General features: G+C 35.5%; 1 pseudogene; it reads right to left on the bottom strand.

Annotated features, from left to right (window-relative positions):
- Window positions 1–4,027: 4,027 nt before the first annotated feature.
- On the bottom strand, window positions 4,028–4,557 carry LOC114027852 (annotated as a pseudogene).
- Window positions 4,558–15,159: the final 10,602 nt, after the last annotated feature.

The raw sequence follows: 15,159 nt of genomic DNA, 5'->3' as shown, positions 1-15,159 counted from the left end.
TCCTTCCTTGTGTCCAGGGGTAGAGAGACTTCTTAGATACTTGGAAGATTTTGAATCTGAGGCTCAGAAAGGTTAAGTGACTTGCCCCCATCACATAGCTAGCAAGCATCTGGGACTTTAATGTATTCAAATTCAGGTCTTACTGATCCCAAGTCCAAAGATCTAACCACTCTGTCTCCTAGCAACAAAAGAAATAGCTTCCTAGAGGCAAAATGAGGGCTCAGAGCAGAGATGAGACATTTTAGTAGTTTTTGGAGTATTATTCTAGATTGTACACCTAAATCTATAGATAACTTCAGTCCAGTAGCATAGCAAGAAACCTGGAGAGGTGAGGTTGGTAGGACATTAAAGTAAAAAAAGCATATGCTGAGTGCCCTCTGATAAGAAATGGGGATGCTGGAGCCTCTGGAAAAGGCAGCTTGTGCCTGGTAATGGTAGCCTGAATTCAGTGCGACCTGGTGGCTAGAATCTATACTATGTTTTCTGCTGTTTTTTTCAATCATGTCCAATTCTTCATGACCACATTTGGAGCTTTCTTGGTAAAGGTACTGTAGTGATTTGCCATTTCCTTCTCCAGCTCATTTTACAGATGAGGAAACTGAGTCAAACAGGGTTAAGTGACTTGCTTAAAGTCACACAACTAGTAAGTGTCTGAGACCACATTTGAATTCAGGAAGATGAGTGCCTACTGCACCATCTAGCTGCCCTATACTATACTTTCATACAAATTAAGTAATTAATTAATTAACTAGTTGATTAATTATGTTATAGCCTGCTTTTCTGTAGATTTCTATAGAAATTAAGGGAGTAAGCTAGGTATAGATGGGGAGAGTGTTGCTGTTTCTCCTTCACTCTCAAAGAGGACCGTGAAATGAAGAAGGTGATATCATGACTTGCAAGGTTATTGAATTTAAATAACGGAAGGCTATGCAAAGACACCAGCCTCATTTTCTCCTTAGGAGTCATCTGGGCCCAGTGGCAAGATATAGAGCAGTTCAACTGGAGATGACCAAAGATGCAATGGAAGACCTTGGCTTTTTTAAGCTAAGGTCTTGCCCAGGTCTCAGTCTAACTGAAGGAACACCCATTCAGTGATTTAAGGTTAGCTAAGAAATGAGGCAAAAATGAATATGTTTTGTGTAGTACTATCAAATGTAAACCTAAACTGCACCACTGCCATGTCACACTTGGATATCTACTCTTCTTTTTTCTCTAAGGTTTACATTTACCATCCTCCAACTCCCTCATCCAAACAGACCTGTGGGAGCTTGACCTGTTCTATGAGGGTCTTGTTCTAGCTCCTCTTGGACCTTCACCTTATTGTTCCTGTCTCCTTCAAATCTGGCCAGAATCTACAGCAAACAATAAGCCATTCCCAACCTCCTGAAATGGACATAAGTACCAGGAAGCTACATATAACTTCAGAGGGCCATCTAGGCTCTTCTAGGTCTTTCCCTGCTGCTTCTAGGGTTATCATTAAGGCATGGAACTGCTCTGCATCTCCCAGAAAGACCAAAATTATCCTAAATATAAAGAATCACTAGCTTGGGTATAATTCACTGCGAGCTTTCTCATACCATGGCAAAAGGAACAAAAATGCAGTCCATGAATTTGTGTTAGGAGAGAAAAGTGACCACTTATGATGTGAGGAACATTTTTTTCTCAATTGATCAGTTCACAATTTCCGAACATGAGTTCATAATTCAACCTAAAGACAAGAAAATATATTTCCATGTTAGTATATGACAGGTTTTAGACACTTCTCACTTAACAGTTTTATAATTGTTTCTGCCTAGTAGTGTATTCTTACTGGAAGTATCAGGGGAAACAGTAATAAAATTGTAAGATGGTCTTAACTGTCTTTATTAACATAGTTCCTGCACTACAATGGATTCAACATTTCTTTCACTTTGACATGTTTCTTGGAAAGTGAAACTTTTCTGTGGAAAATATAAAGCTCAACTTTTTAAGACATCACTGAATAATATTCCATGTGCCCAAAAGAAACTTCTCTTAGACAGAACTCCCCCACAGAAAGATGTATCTATTCAGTTAGAACCAAACCCAAAGTTACTAAAATAATCGTTCTATTGAATTTATTCTCTTCCTTTATACAGACCTATTTCATGATGGAGTCATAGAAGTATTTTTGTTGCTGATGGATGTTTCTAACTCCTAGCAAATCAGATAACTTGAATGTGCCCCCTTTCCTGCAAAATATATTAATATTAAAGGTAAACCTAAATATTGCCACAGAAACTCAAGCCATGTCAGCACTGGAAATAATCTACTTTCCTTACTGACAGAAATGTAAATCTCTGGAGAGAAGTTCCTATATCTCTCATTCTTTCATAATTTTTTTTAAAGTCTGTGACCAGGGACTAGATTAATAAATCTTTGTTATCTGTTCATTTATTCACTTGTTCCTCCATTCCTCCATCCACCCATGCCATCTATTTCATTCATTCATTCATCAAATATTTATTTAGGACTTAATATACCAAAGGTACTGTGATAGGTACTGGAATCAAAGAGGGAGCAAAAAAGATTGTCACTGCTTCTGTTCTGATATCACCACCAACTCTCTCCTTTTATTCTAACCTCTGATGAAGAAGTGGCCCTTCTCTTCCTCAAGGCCAGTAATTTTTTATGTATCCCCCTCTGTTGCCTTCAGCAAACTGCTTCTACAAACATTTACTCTTTTCTCTCTAATTCCGTCCTTCTCTGATTTTTACAAACACGTCTTAATCTTCTTCATCCTTAAAAAAAATCCTCATTCTCCCAATCATCCCTTCAAGTTGTTATTCTATATTTCTCCTCCATTTCTCAGTCAAACTCATTCTAAAAGCTTCCTGATCTCTTTTCTTTCATTTCATCTCATCTAATTTCTATGGTTTTGCAATCTGACTTCCAATTTCATCACTCAACCAATATTCCCAATATCAATGAACTCTTAATTGCTAAATCTGATGACCATTTCTCAATACTTATTATTAACTCTGCAGCATTTCACAACATTGATCACTTTCCTGAACACTTTTTCCTCTCTGGATTTTCATAATACAGTTTTCTCACAGTTTTCTTACCTTTGTTAGTGTTTCTTCTCAGTGCCTTTTCTCGGATTAACATCAAAACTTTGTCCTTAATTGTGGGTATACCTCAAGGCAGTGTTCTAGGCTGTCTATACTCTTTCTTGATGACCTTATCAGCTTCAATGAGATCAATTTTCATTTCTACAGAGATAAACCCAAGTTCCATATTTCTAGTTCTAGTTTCTCTACTGAGAACCAGTTCCATATCACCAATGGACATTTCAAACTGGTGTTCTGTAGTCATCTCAAACTCATCATGATATTTCACTCAAAACCTACCCTCAAACTTCTTTATTTCTTAAAGGGGAAAATTCCTTAGTGTCCTTCAAAGATCAAGTCAAAGGCACCTTACCACATGAAACCTTTCTGATTCTCCCAGCTGCTAGTGATTTCCTCCTGAAAATTTAGCCTGTATTTATTTTTATGCATATTTTATCAGTACAAATTGATTCCCCTGATAGAAAATAGCTTCTTTCTACTTAGAGAAGGCAATTTTCTTCTTCCCTGTTGACTGACCAATGAATTCAATGACTTTAACCTAGCTGTTGGCCCCAGATGTGATTTCCCAGAAAGGTGTTATTTGCTTCCCTAAAACCTTTTGTTGCTCTTCAAATACTAACTGCTCTTAATTTCTCTTCCATTTGAAGTTAGTTTCTCTAATCTCCCATATTTTATTTTTTACCATTAGACTTGTGTTGGACCTCCCTTAGAAGTTTCTGGGATATGAATTGTTTAAATGTTGATGTTTTACTCCTATAATTTATCCTCACTCTCATGGAGTGAGACTGAGCACCAAGTGAAATTTTCAGTTCTCCTAACTTTCAAAGCCACACTATCTATGCAGCTTCTTCATACTTGTCAGATATTCACACATTCTAAATCTCATTATCGATTTTTCTTGTCACTTGGTCAACACTTCCTTTTTTTTGGTCAAATGTTAATTTATTGCAAGTCTCCTTTGTAGCTTTTAATTTGCTAGGCATTTCACAGCACCACTATTGATGTCATCAATGACATCATGAGGATGCCTGCCATCAATATTGCAGCCCACATACTGGGCTGTTCCAAGTATCTCTTAAATGGTTCCAGAAAGGTCTCTTGCCAAGGATCAGTGCCTCATCTGTAGAGCAATGTTGACAATCTCATTGAGAGTGATGTTTTCATTTTGTTTAATATTTTTCTGCTTCTTTCTGTCCCGAGAAGGTTCCTTTAGGGCTTTGATGATCAAGGCTGAGGCAAAAAGCACAACCTCAATCTGGGCCTGTCTGTTCTGAATGGTAAGTTTCACTGCAATACTTAGCCCTTTCCAGTCACCAGTTGCCTTGGCAATGCCATCACCAACCTTTTTGGGAGACAAACCCAAGGGACCAATTTTGGGGGCCAGAGCTGATGTGGCACCAACTTCACCACCAGTGCACCTTAAAAACACGACTTTAATTTTATTAGGGTCAAACTTGGGAGGCATGGCAGTGATGAAGCTGAAGACTTGGCCTGGATGCTGTGGGTGGCTGCCGGTGTCAGATGAACCTGGATTTGGGACGACCAAAAGAAGACCAAAAGAAGTTACACCTTCACCACCATGAGCTGGAAGCCAAAAAAAAGCTCAACACCTCTTTCTCAACCTTCTCCTCAGGTTAACCCCAGTTTACCTCTAAGAATTTTTAATTGGCCTTCTTAAAATAGAAGTAAACACTATTCCTGTCACTATGGCCCTAGTCTTTCTTTTCTGGTGAATGGTTCTTCCTTTTTACAACTTGGTTTCTGATCCCTTTTCTGAATATTTAATAATCCCATGTGAAATGTAACATTTTTATAACAAGATTTCATAAATTTCTTCACAATTATTATTCAGTCTGACTCAATTTGATTAACTATTTTAGTATCATAGAGACACATCCCTGAGCAGTTCAGTAGTTCTGCTCCAAGACCAATGTGGGTTATATACGACTAATTTTCTAGTTGTAGTAGATGCTTTTATTAAATTCTAATTCTTACAACCTTTGCACCACAAAAACCTCACTATTGGAGAGGGAGATCTTAGAGGTGGTGGCAGAACTTTGGACCACATTTTCCAGAAGATTTTGCAAGAGTCTGCAACTTGGTGACATCCTTTGATGGGTAAGAATACTACAAAATAAAAGATTTTAATCTCTGTGAGAACTTCACAAAAGTATCTTATATAAGCAACAGGAATATAAGGAGTAAAAACACAGTTGGTGGGAGAAGAAATGGCAATTGCTTTGAAGGTATGACCTTGGCTATAGTATTCTTGTCTGGACCTTGATGACAGCTGTAAAAATTCAGCCAGGAAGGGAATCAGCATTGTCTGGTCTTCTGTGATTAAAGAGGAAGTTGATTAGGTAGAATGACTCCAGACTCAAAAGTCTCAATTCCACTCCTGTTGGCTCAATCTGAGGCAACCTTGTGTAGTAAACAAAACGCAGTACTTGGCTTCAGGAAGACCTCAGTTTGAATCCTTCCTCAGACACTTAACAACTGTGTGATTCTAGGCAAGTTATTCAACTTCTCTGGACCTCAGTTTTCTCATCAACAAAATGAGAGTAGTGGACTTGATAACTACTAAGATCTCTTACAAATCTAAATCTATGATTTTATGATTGCATTTTCCTCTCACAATGTTGGAGAGAAAATATTAAATGGGCAGGTGATTAGCACTTTCCTAGAGACATGGGGGAAGCAGACCATTTGTGTATAGAAGTTGGGAATATTCACTGCTTGAATCAACTCAGTATTATTTACCCAGATACTCTGTTTTATTTAAATGCTCTTTGTTCTTGAATTTATATGTCATTTAGTATGCTCTGGCATATATATGTGGGGAGGGGAGAGAAAGAGACACAGAGAGAGAGACAGAGAGAGACAGAGAGAAAGACAGAGACAGAGACAGAGACAGAAAGTCAAATTGTGATTTTCAAAAGACAATGAACCAGAGTATTCTGAGTCTCTGTGTAGCTAAGAGGAGTGCTGAATATCCCCTACATATACTTGAGCGCTCCCTAGGAGTATTACATAGGAAGCTTATACTTGACAATGACTGCAAAGAATATTAAGGTGACTGCAAATTAAACATCTGCTTATAAAACAAAACAAAACAAAACAAAAAAAAAAAACACTTGTTTGAGCTCATCGTGTATGAGGGCAGATTTGAACTTAAGTTTTCCCAACTCTAGGCTCAATGTTCTATCAATTGCACTACTACCCTAAATTGCCACTTGCAAGAACTTTTGATTAAACTTGTTCCACATTCAACAAGGCACAGCAGATCATAGGTTAGCCAGTTAAACAAGCCAGGCTAATTGATAAGTAGTTCTTATTTTTATTGCTAAATATACATATGGTTGTTTCATATTTCCTAATAGCCTTCAATGATCTACACATTGTGTATCACATAACCACTGTTTGAGATTTGTCTTCTAAAATTATACTAATTATCTTTTATTCATGTTTAATTAAAGGCTTTATCATAGAAGAAAAAAAACAGAAAAAAAAACACTTGTTTGGAAAATGTCATTGTAGTCGTAGCCACTACATGCAAAATGCATTTTCATAGTCTGAATTTATCATCTTAGCTTGCCATGGTGGGCTAAAAAAAAAAAATAACAACAGTGACAACAACAACAGCAAAACAACTACACAACAAATAGAGTATTTTCTTCAACCCTCAGTAAAAACAGTGACAGTCTTTGCAGAGGCAAGAGACTGTACTTACAAGCTGGTCCAGTAACCCCCTGTGGACTTTGGTCTTGAGGCAGTATCACACAGAGGTGTGCTAGGGTTAGCAGCAAGGTAAAAGATGAAGGAACTAGAGCTAAGCCTTAGACTATCCTCGAATCAGAAAGTTCTGGCTTCTATGCACTCATGATATAATAATATTCATCACCAGTCTCCTACATGGTTGGATTGGGGTGGGGGGTAAATGTAATGAGTTTCAGGAGTTTCTCAACTTAAACATGCCTCATCCTATCTGCTAACTGATGCCTATATCACCCTCAGCAAAAAACAATGTCCTTCATTTCATAATCAGGTTTAAGAAACATTTTTGAAAGAGGCTGGCCTTGGTCTAGTATTTATTTAATGTGTTATAAGATTTATATTCCTATACTTCATATTTACAATTTTATTAATGTCATAAATTTATATTTATGTATTTTATATTATATAAATTGTATTAATGTGTTATAAGATTCTTTCCTGATAGTAAGATTTAATAGTTGGGAAGGGAGCATAAGGACTTTGACTCCTGGAAGTGGGAGACAAAGGGTATATATATACCACAGAGAGGATTAAAAAGTACTGAAAGGTAAGATTGTAGTGCCCATTGTAAGGATAAGTGAAGATGTACACATATCCATACCTGTTTTACCCATTGCATTAAAGGCTCTCCACTTGAATTTTCCCCAGATATCAAATTTGGCCTTATATCAGTTTGATACCCCTATCTTGTTTTCAGTTCTTAATGTGTGGATGAAGTGTGAGATCCAAAGCTGGCATTTTCCTGTAGCACATTCCATGAGATGAGAACTACAACCCAAGACTGCTTCTCAATATTTGAAATTTGGGCCAAGAAAAAGAATTATATAAAAATTCTAGAGGAGGCTTTGGAAACAAACTCTGAAGGCAATATTGTGTACATTTAAATGCTTTCAAAGATTGTGTGATGAAATTCTTCAAGAGCAAGCCACGGAACCAGGGAAGAAGCAGGTTTCCCATTTATTACCAGACCCTATGATCACTTTGTAGCAGACAGATGAAGAGAAAATGTTTTTGTTGCTGACTTCTGGATCTCTGGCAGTAACCAGGCTATTTTGAAAAATGCTAAAGCTTTCATATTATCTTTAGGACATATACAATAGAAAGTAATGATAATAAAGAGAGAATTTTATTCTGACTCACTAGACTCTTGTGTAGGAGAAACTTGGGTTCAAAACATTCCTCTGACACTCAATTATATTTGAATTTCACTTTCTTTGTAGCATCTATTGTCTGCCCCTTCATGAGCTATGAGTCTTAAGTGCTCACACTTTATCCCGTGGACTGTCCACATCTTGAAGTGCCAAACACAAAAAAAGTATGGGGCTCAGTAGCTTCAGGAGAGTGCAGTAAATGGAGTGAGAATAGCCTCACAAGTGTTTTGTAATGAAGAACCTTTTAAAAGGTTGGCACAATGAATAGTCTATCTTTCTAACTTAATAAATACTTTCTAGCTTGATAAATGTTTGTTTATTGATTAATGATAATTATAATAACATTCTATGATTTTTCCTATGACATACTATAGAAAACATAAAAGTTAATATAAGTTATTTTTCAATCTATGGGTCAGCCTAGCAAAATGGATCCTATGCTAGGCTTGGAGCCTGAAAGACCTGAATTTAAATCCTGACACTTACGAGATGTGTGAATTTAAGCAAGACATATAATGTCTATATACCTCAAACAATTGCCTAGGAATTATCCACTAGAGCATAGGTGAATTACGATCTGTAGATTGTTGGAGGGAACTACATGCCTTTGATTGTGAAATCACATATGGATTGAATATTTGAGTATAGTAATGTGACCACAACTAAACTAAAATGATTGGGATTCATAAAATAAAGAGTGTCTAAAGTTGTGATGAATAGCTAAGTGGCACAATGGATAGAATGCCAGGCCTGGAGTCAGGAAGACTTATCTTCCTGAGTTCATATCTGGCCTCAGAAACTTACTGTGACCTGGGCAAATCACTTAACCCTGTTTACCTCAGTTTCTTCATCTATAAATTGGTCTGGAGAAGGAATGGCAAAAAATTGCAATATTTCTGTAAAGAAAATCCTAAATGGGGTCACAAAGAGTCAGATATGACTGAAAGAACTGAACAACAAAAATAGTTGTGACACATGAATATAATAGAATATTACTGTGCTATTAAAATGATGATTAAGATGAATTCTGAGAAATATGAGATTCATATGAATTGATACACAGTGAAGTAAGCAGAATCAGGAAAATAATATACATAATTACGTCAACAACTTAAATGGAAAGAACATTAACAAAACAATCGAAACTGAATGCTATGAATTTAAAATGACCAAGTTTCCCTCCCAAAGAAAGGATATGGGAAGTATCTCTCTCCCTTTATTGCAGATATGGAAGAATATATGTGTGGAATACTGAAAATAACATTAGACTTTTTTGATGTATTGATAAATCTGCATAACTTTTTTTTTTCTCTTTGTTATAAAGAGTAGCTTTCAGGGAGGGAGAGAGATGAGATGATGTAAAACAAAACATGTCAATTATATTTATTTTAAAATAAAATTATTGGAATACTACGTAACTTACATAACCCCACCTTGAAAAATCCATTCAGTAAAGAAAGGCAATTTCTACATTATTTAAGTGAGTTGCTATATCAATTAAAAGGTCATACAAATATTATTTCTACGTAGTACTGAATTGACTGTTTGCTGGTCTAATTATTTTTGTTTTCTATTTTGTTTTTCTCAATGACCAATCTCTATCTGCATGATTGACTAGGCCAGTCATGTAATCAATACCTTGGACTTTCATATTGACTGTTTTAAATCCAGTTACTTATCAAATAAAGGTGAATGGTGAATAGTCTTTGCTATACTGGATTAGCATCATATAGATGTTAAGGTAGCAGGCAAAAACCCACTGGTGATCAGGGTATTTCAGGAATTACTACTCTATTCTCAAAGAGAAAAAAAAAGTGTCAGAGAATTTTTTCCAGGTAGGAAGGACATCTGCTGTACATTGTACTCTATATGTTAATGACACCATAAAGTTAGTAGAGTTTGCTAGTATAAATGATGCCAGTAGCATATTTGGAGAAAAAATGACCTGGGACTCTCCATCAACTTTTATTTTTGCAGGAAAGAAAGAATATGAGCATGCAAGAAAATAAATTAATTTAATTATTTTAAAAGAAAGATTGAAAATGAAATGATGACATTAACTACGGATGTTTTTAAATGTCACATTTCCTTCAAATAGTATCAGCATAATCAATGAGAAAGAGTGGACAATTTTCAGAATATTTTTTGCCTAAAAAAGATATTTTGTGATTTTTCCAAATAATTCAAGTAATTTTTAGCCTGCAAATTGTTTTAAACATTCATTTCACTTTCATTATATCTTTATTAATCCAAATATTCAGAGGATAGAAAAGGGAATACTTTACTCAGTTGTGTTTTGTCTATATGAATATAAACAATTGGATGTTAGAAAACAGCCAGATGATATTTTGTCACTTCTTTGTCTTTTGTAAATACATGCAAATCCAAACTAGAGTTGTGAGTTAACAACAGAAGTTGTTTTTTTTTTCCTCTTAAAAAACCAAACACTGGGGAGACATATAGGTTTTTGTTTCTCCAGTTAGTAAGAGTGGGGATGCTACTTCCTCTTAGCTAACTGAACAATATTAGGAATAATCACATATGCTGTGAATTCATATTTTAAATTAAATTTTATTTTTTATTATGAACTTAATGTTGACCAAAAATGAATGTTTTAGTAGACAGGTAAAGGGAAGACTGTATATGGAACTGTGACCTTCTATTACTTATAGTTTTTAAGTGTATATTAAATCAAATATAGTACTAACAAAATTGCTGTTTGTATGCATTCCTTTGGAAGTTTTTGTTTTCTCCTGTGTTCTTTTCAATATTTTGCTGATATATTTTTTTCTTTTTTTCCTCTATTGCCATCTACTAATTCTCTACCCAACTCCTTATCATATGTACATAAATAGAAGTTTTCCTTGTAAGATATAAACATGATCAACAACAACAAATCACACATTGGGTACAATGGAAAACGAATGTTTTGTCCTGCAACTTTAGTTTATGACCTCATTAAGAGGTTGATTAACAAGCTTCATCAACAGTCTTCTGAATTCTTGACAGGCCATTACATTGATCAGAGTTCTATATCTTTCTTAAAAGTTGTTTTATTTTACCTTATTATTATCATCATATAAATTATCCCCTCCCAGGTCTGTCTATTTGATTCTGCATCAGTTTATAAAAATCTCTCTAGGTTCAATTGAATACATCATATTCATGATTTCTTACAGAGTGATAATATTCAATTATATTCTTTAACATTTTTTTCACTTAGTCCTTAACTGATGGACACTTATTTTGTTTCCATTATCTGCTATGACAAAAGTGTTGCTGCACTATTTTTGTATATATGGGCCAAAGTATATGCATAGTTTAGTGACTTTAATTATAGTTCCAAATTGCTTTCCTGAAGTTTTGGAACAGTTCACAGTTCTATTAATAGTTCACTAGTAAACTAGTCCTCTCAATATCCCTATAATACCTGCCATTTTAATCTTTCATCATTTTTGCCTATGTGATCAGTATGAGATGGTCACTCAATGTTGTTTTAATTTTCATTTTTATATGACATGTAACAGTTTTTATATGGTTCTTGATAACTTAGGCTTCTTCTTTTCTGAACTACCTGATCATATCATTTGACCATTATATATTTCTTCATATACATAAATGCGACTTGTAGATCAGGTAACATTGAAAACAGGGCTGGTCAATATAAACTAAACATGTAATCCATGGCTCAGGGTTATGTGCTTGCATGAACTGACTTCAATTTGGCAGCTAATGATAAATATTTTTCATAGTTCAGGCCCCTACCCATTGTTTCTTCTAGAAACATCAGGATGTGTCTCATGTCTAGGTTTCTACAACAAATGACAGGGTGTTTTTTTTTTCTTTTGTGGTTAGCTAACAAAATTGTCCTACAAAATATTCATTATAGTTTTATTTAACTTCTTAAAAACAGCAAAAAACTAAAATGTCACCTAAGAAATAGTGATACTAACTCCTTTTCACACTATAGCAGTATCAATTAGCTTTATGATGTTTTCATTGGGTAGAGATAGAGGAAAATTTCAGTATTTACAATATTAATGAAATGCAGAATATCACAATTTTAAAGGCTCCCAGCAGCTATCTAAACCAACCCATAGGTGAACAAGAATGCCATCTACAGCAAACACTTCTTTGCTTGAAGATTATTAGTGGGAGAACCCTATGCCTCTGAAAGAGAATTATTACAGTTAGAAAAAAAAAAAACTTTAATTACATGTGACCTTAAAAAAATCACCTAATTTTTCAAGTCCTTAGTTTCTTCATTTGTAAAATTAAGGGATTGAACTAGAGGGGTTCTATTCCATTTTCAAATTTTTTAACCTGTGACATGAACTAGAGAGTCTTCCAAACAGGATCTGACTGCTTTACAGTTTATTAATGGCTTTGACAAAATACATTTCTAGAACTGAACAGAAGATGCTAGTTGTTGTCTGAGTATAGTTAGTCAAGATGCATTTATTAAGAACTTACTACTGTGCTAAGTGTTAGAAAAAGAAAAGCAAAAAGCTGGGAGTTGGAGACAGGTAAACTCAGGCTCCCAATATGAAATGGACTGCTTTAGAGGGGTAACAGTTGTCCCACTTGTGGCTACATTGTTACAGAGCATATTATTCAGATACAGGCTGGGCTAAGTGACTCTAAATCTACTTCCAGATCTGTGCTTCTATAATTCAATGAAATCCACTACTTGCTGTTATTGTTATCCCTTAGGTTTTAAACTATTATTTGCCAAAGAATCATACGATATCAGAAGTAGTAGGGACTTCATAGATCATTTATTCCTACACTCTCATTGAACTTGGAGTTAGGAAGTCCTGAGTTCAACTTCTGTTTCTAAAACTAGGGAGATAGGGGGTGGAGCCAAGATGGCAGAGTAAAGGCAGGGACTCACCTGAGCTCTCCCTCACACCCATCCAAATACCTTTAAATAATGACTCTAAACAAATTCCAGAGCAGCAGAACTCACAAAAAGTGAAACAATTTACTAGTCTAAGACAACTTTGAAGGTTGGCAGGAAAGGTCTGTTGCACCAGGATGAGAGAGAAGTACAGTTCAGTGCAGGTCATGCTAGTGCAGACCCAGCCCAAGGAAATCAGGAACAGGTCTTAGGGTGACTAAATCAGTAGCAACAGTGGTGGTTTCCAGACATCCTAGCTCACAGACAGTAATAGGGACTGGGCAATAAGTTAGAAGATTTACAGGGGTCCCTTTGATGGCACCAGGGGCAGGATTCTATTGCATTGCCAATACTTGGATCTGGGTCTCAGTTCAGGATTTTAGTCCCAGTGTGAAGAGGAGCACTAGCACAACAGAGCTTATGTCCCTAGGGGAACAGGGAACCTGGTCACAGTTCCAGGACAGAAAAGAATGCTTGTGGTTGCTCACAAACCAGTACACAGTACAGGAGAGTAGTAAACACACTTCTCCTTAAATCATACCACGTAGGAAAAGCCAAAAACTTACAGGTAAACAGAATTACCTCTCAAAACAGCTGCACAAAAATCCTGGAGCTTGGGACAGTATCCCCTCTACTTGGAAAGCAAAGCCCTGTTTTATCATAGAGTTAAAAGTCAAGAAATAGTCTGGAAAATGAGCAAACAACAGAAAAAAAAATATTCTGACCATAGAAAGTTACTATAGTGGCAAGGAAGATCAAAACATACTCAGAAGAATAAACAAAGTCAAAATTCCTACATCCAAAATCTCAAAGAAAAATAGGAATTGGTTTCAGTCTATGGAAGAGCTCAAAAAGGATTTCAAAACTCACATAAGAGAGGTAGAGGAAAAATTGGGAAGAGAAATGAGAGTGATGCAAGAAAATTATGAAAAAGGGTCAACAGTTTAGTTAAAAAATACTGAAGAATGTAATACCTTAAAAATAGAATAGGCCAAGTGGTAAAAGAGGCACAAAAATCCAATGAAGAAAAGAATGCCTTGAAAAGCAGAATTGGCCAAATGAAAGAAGAGGTTCAAAAACTCACTGAAGAAAATAATTCCTTGAAAGTTAGAATTGGGGAAGTAGAAGCTAATCATTCTATTATGAGAAAACAAGAAACAATCAAACAAAATCAAAAGAATGAAAAAAATAGAATTAAATGTGAAATCTCTCATTGCAAAAACTATTAACCTGGAAAATAGATCCAGGAGAGATAATTTAAAATTTATTGGATTATCTGAAAGCCATGATGAAAAAAAAAGAGCCTAGACATCATCTTTCAAGAAATTATCAAGGAAAACTGTCCTGATATTCTAGAACCCAGAGGATAAAGTAGAAATCAAAAGAATCCACTGAACACCTCCTTAATGAAATTCCCAAATGAAAATTCCTAGAAATGTAATGGCCAAATTCTAGAGCTCCCAGATTAAGGAGAAAATACGGAAAGCAACCCAAAAGAAACAATTCAAATATCATGGAGCCATAGTCAGCATAGCATAAAATTGAGTAGCTTCTACATTAAAGGATCAGAGAGCTTGGAATGTGATATTTCAGATGGCAAGGAGCTAGAAATACAACCAAGAATCACTTACCCAGCAAAACTAAGTATAATTCTTCAGGGGAAAAAATGGATATTCAATGAAATCGAAGACTTTCAAGTATTCATGATGTAAAGACCAAGGCTGAAAAGAAAATTTGACTTTCAAATATAAAATACAAAAGAAGCATAAAAATAAACAGGAAAGAGAAATCATAAGTTATTTGATAAGGTTCAACTGTTTACATTCCAACATTGGAAAATGATATTTATACCTCCTAGAACTTTCTCATTATTAGAGCAGTTAGAAGGAGTATATTTAGACAGGAGCAGAGATGTGAATTGAATGTCATGGTATGATTATATAAAAAAATGAAATTAAGGATGAGAAAGAAGGATGTAGTGTGAGAATGGGAAAGGGAGAGGTAGAATGGGATAAATTATCTGACATAAAAGGGGCCTGAGATTTTACAGTAAAGGGGGAAATGGGGGAAGTAGTGAAGCAAGCACATGAACCTTATTCTCATCAGAATTGACTCAAAAAGGGAATAATATACAAACTCAGTTGGGTGTAGAAACCTGTCTTATCATACAGGAAAGTAGGAAGGGAAGGGGATAAGAGAAAGGAGGGAGCTGATAGAAGGGAGGGCAGTTTAGGGGAGGTAA

The sequence above is a fragment of the Vombatus ursinus genome, unplaced genomic scaffold (assembly GCF_900497805.2).
Source record: "Vombatus ursinus unplaced genomic scaffold, bare-nosed wombat genome assembly UNPS02014863.1, whole genome shotgun sequence".
Taxonomy (NCBI): domain Eukaryota; kingdom Metazoa; phylum Chordata; class Mammalia; order Diprotodontia; family Vombatidae; genus Vombatus; species Vombatus ursinus.
The sequence above is the reverse complement of the archived record's forward strand: the minus strand, read 5'-3'. Positions and strand labels throughout refer to the sequence as shown.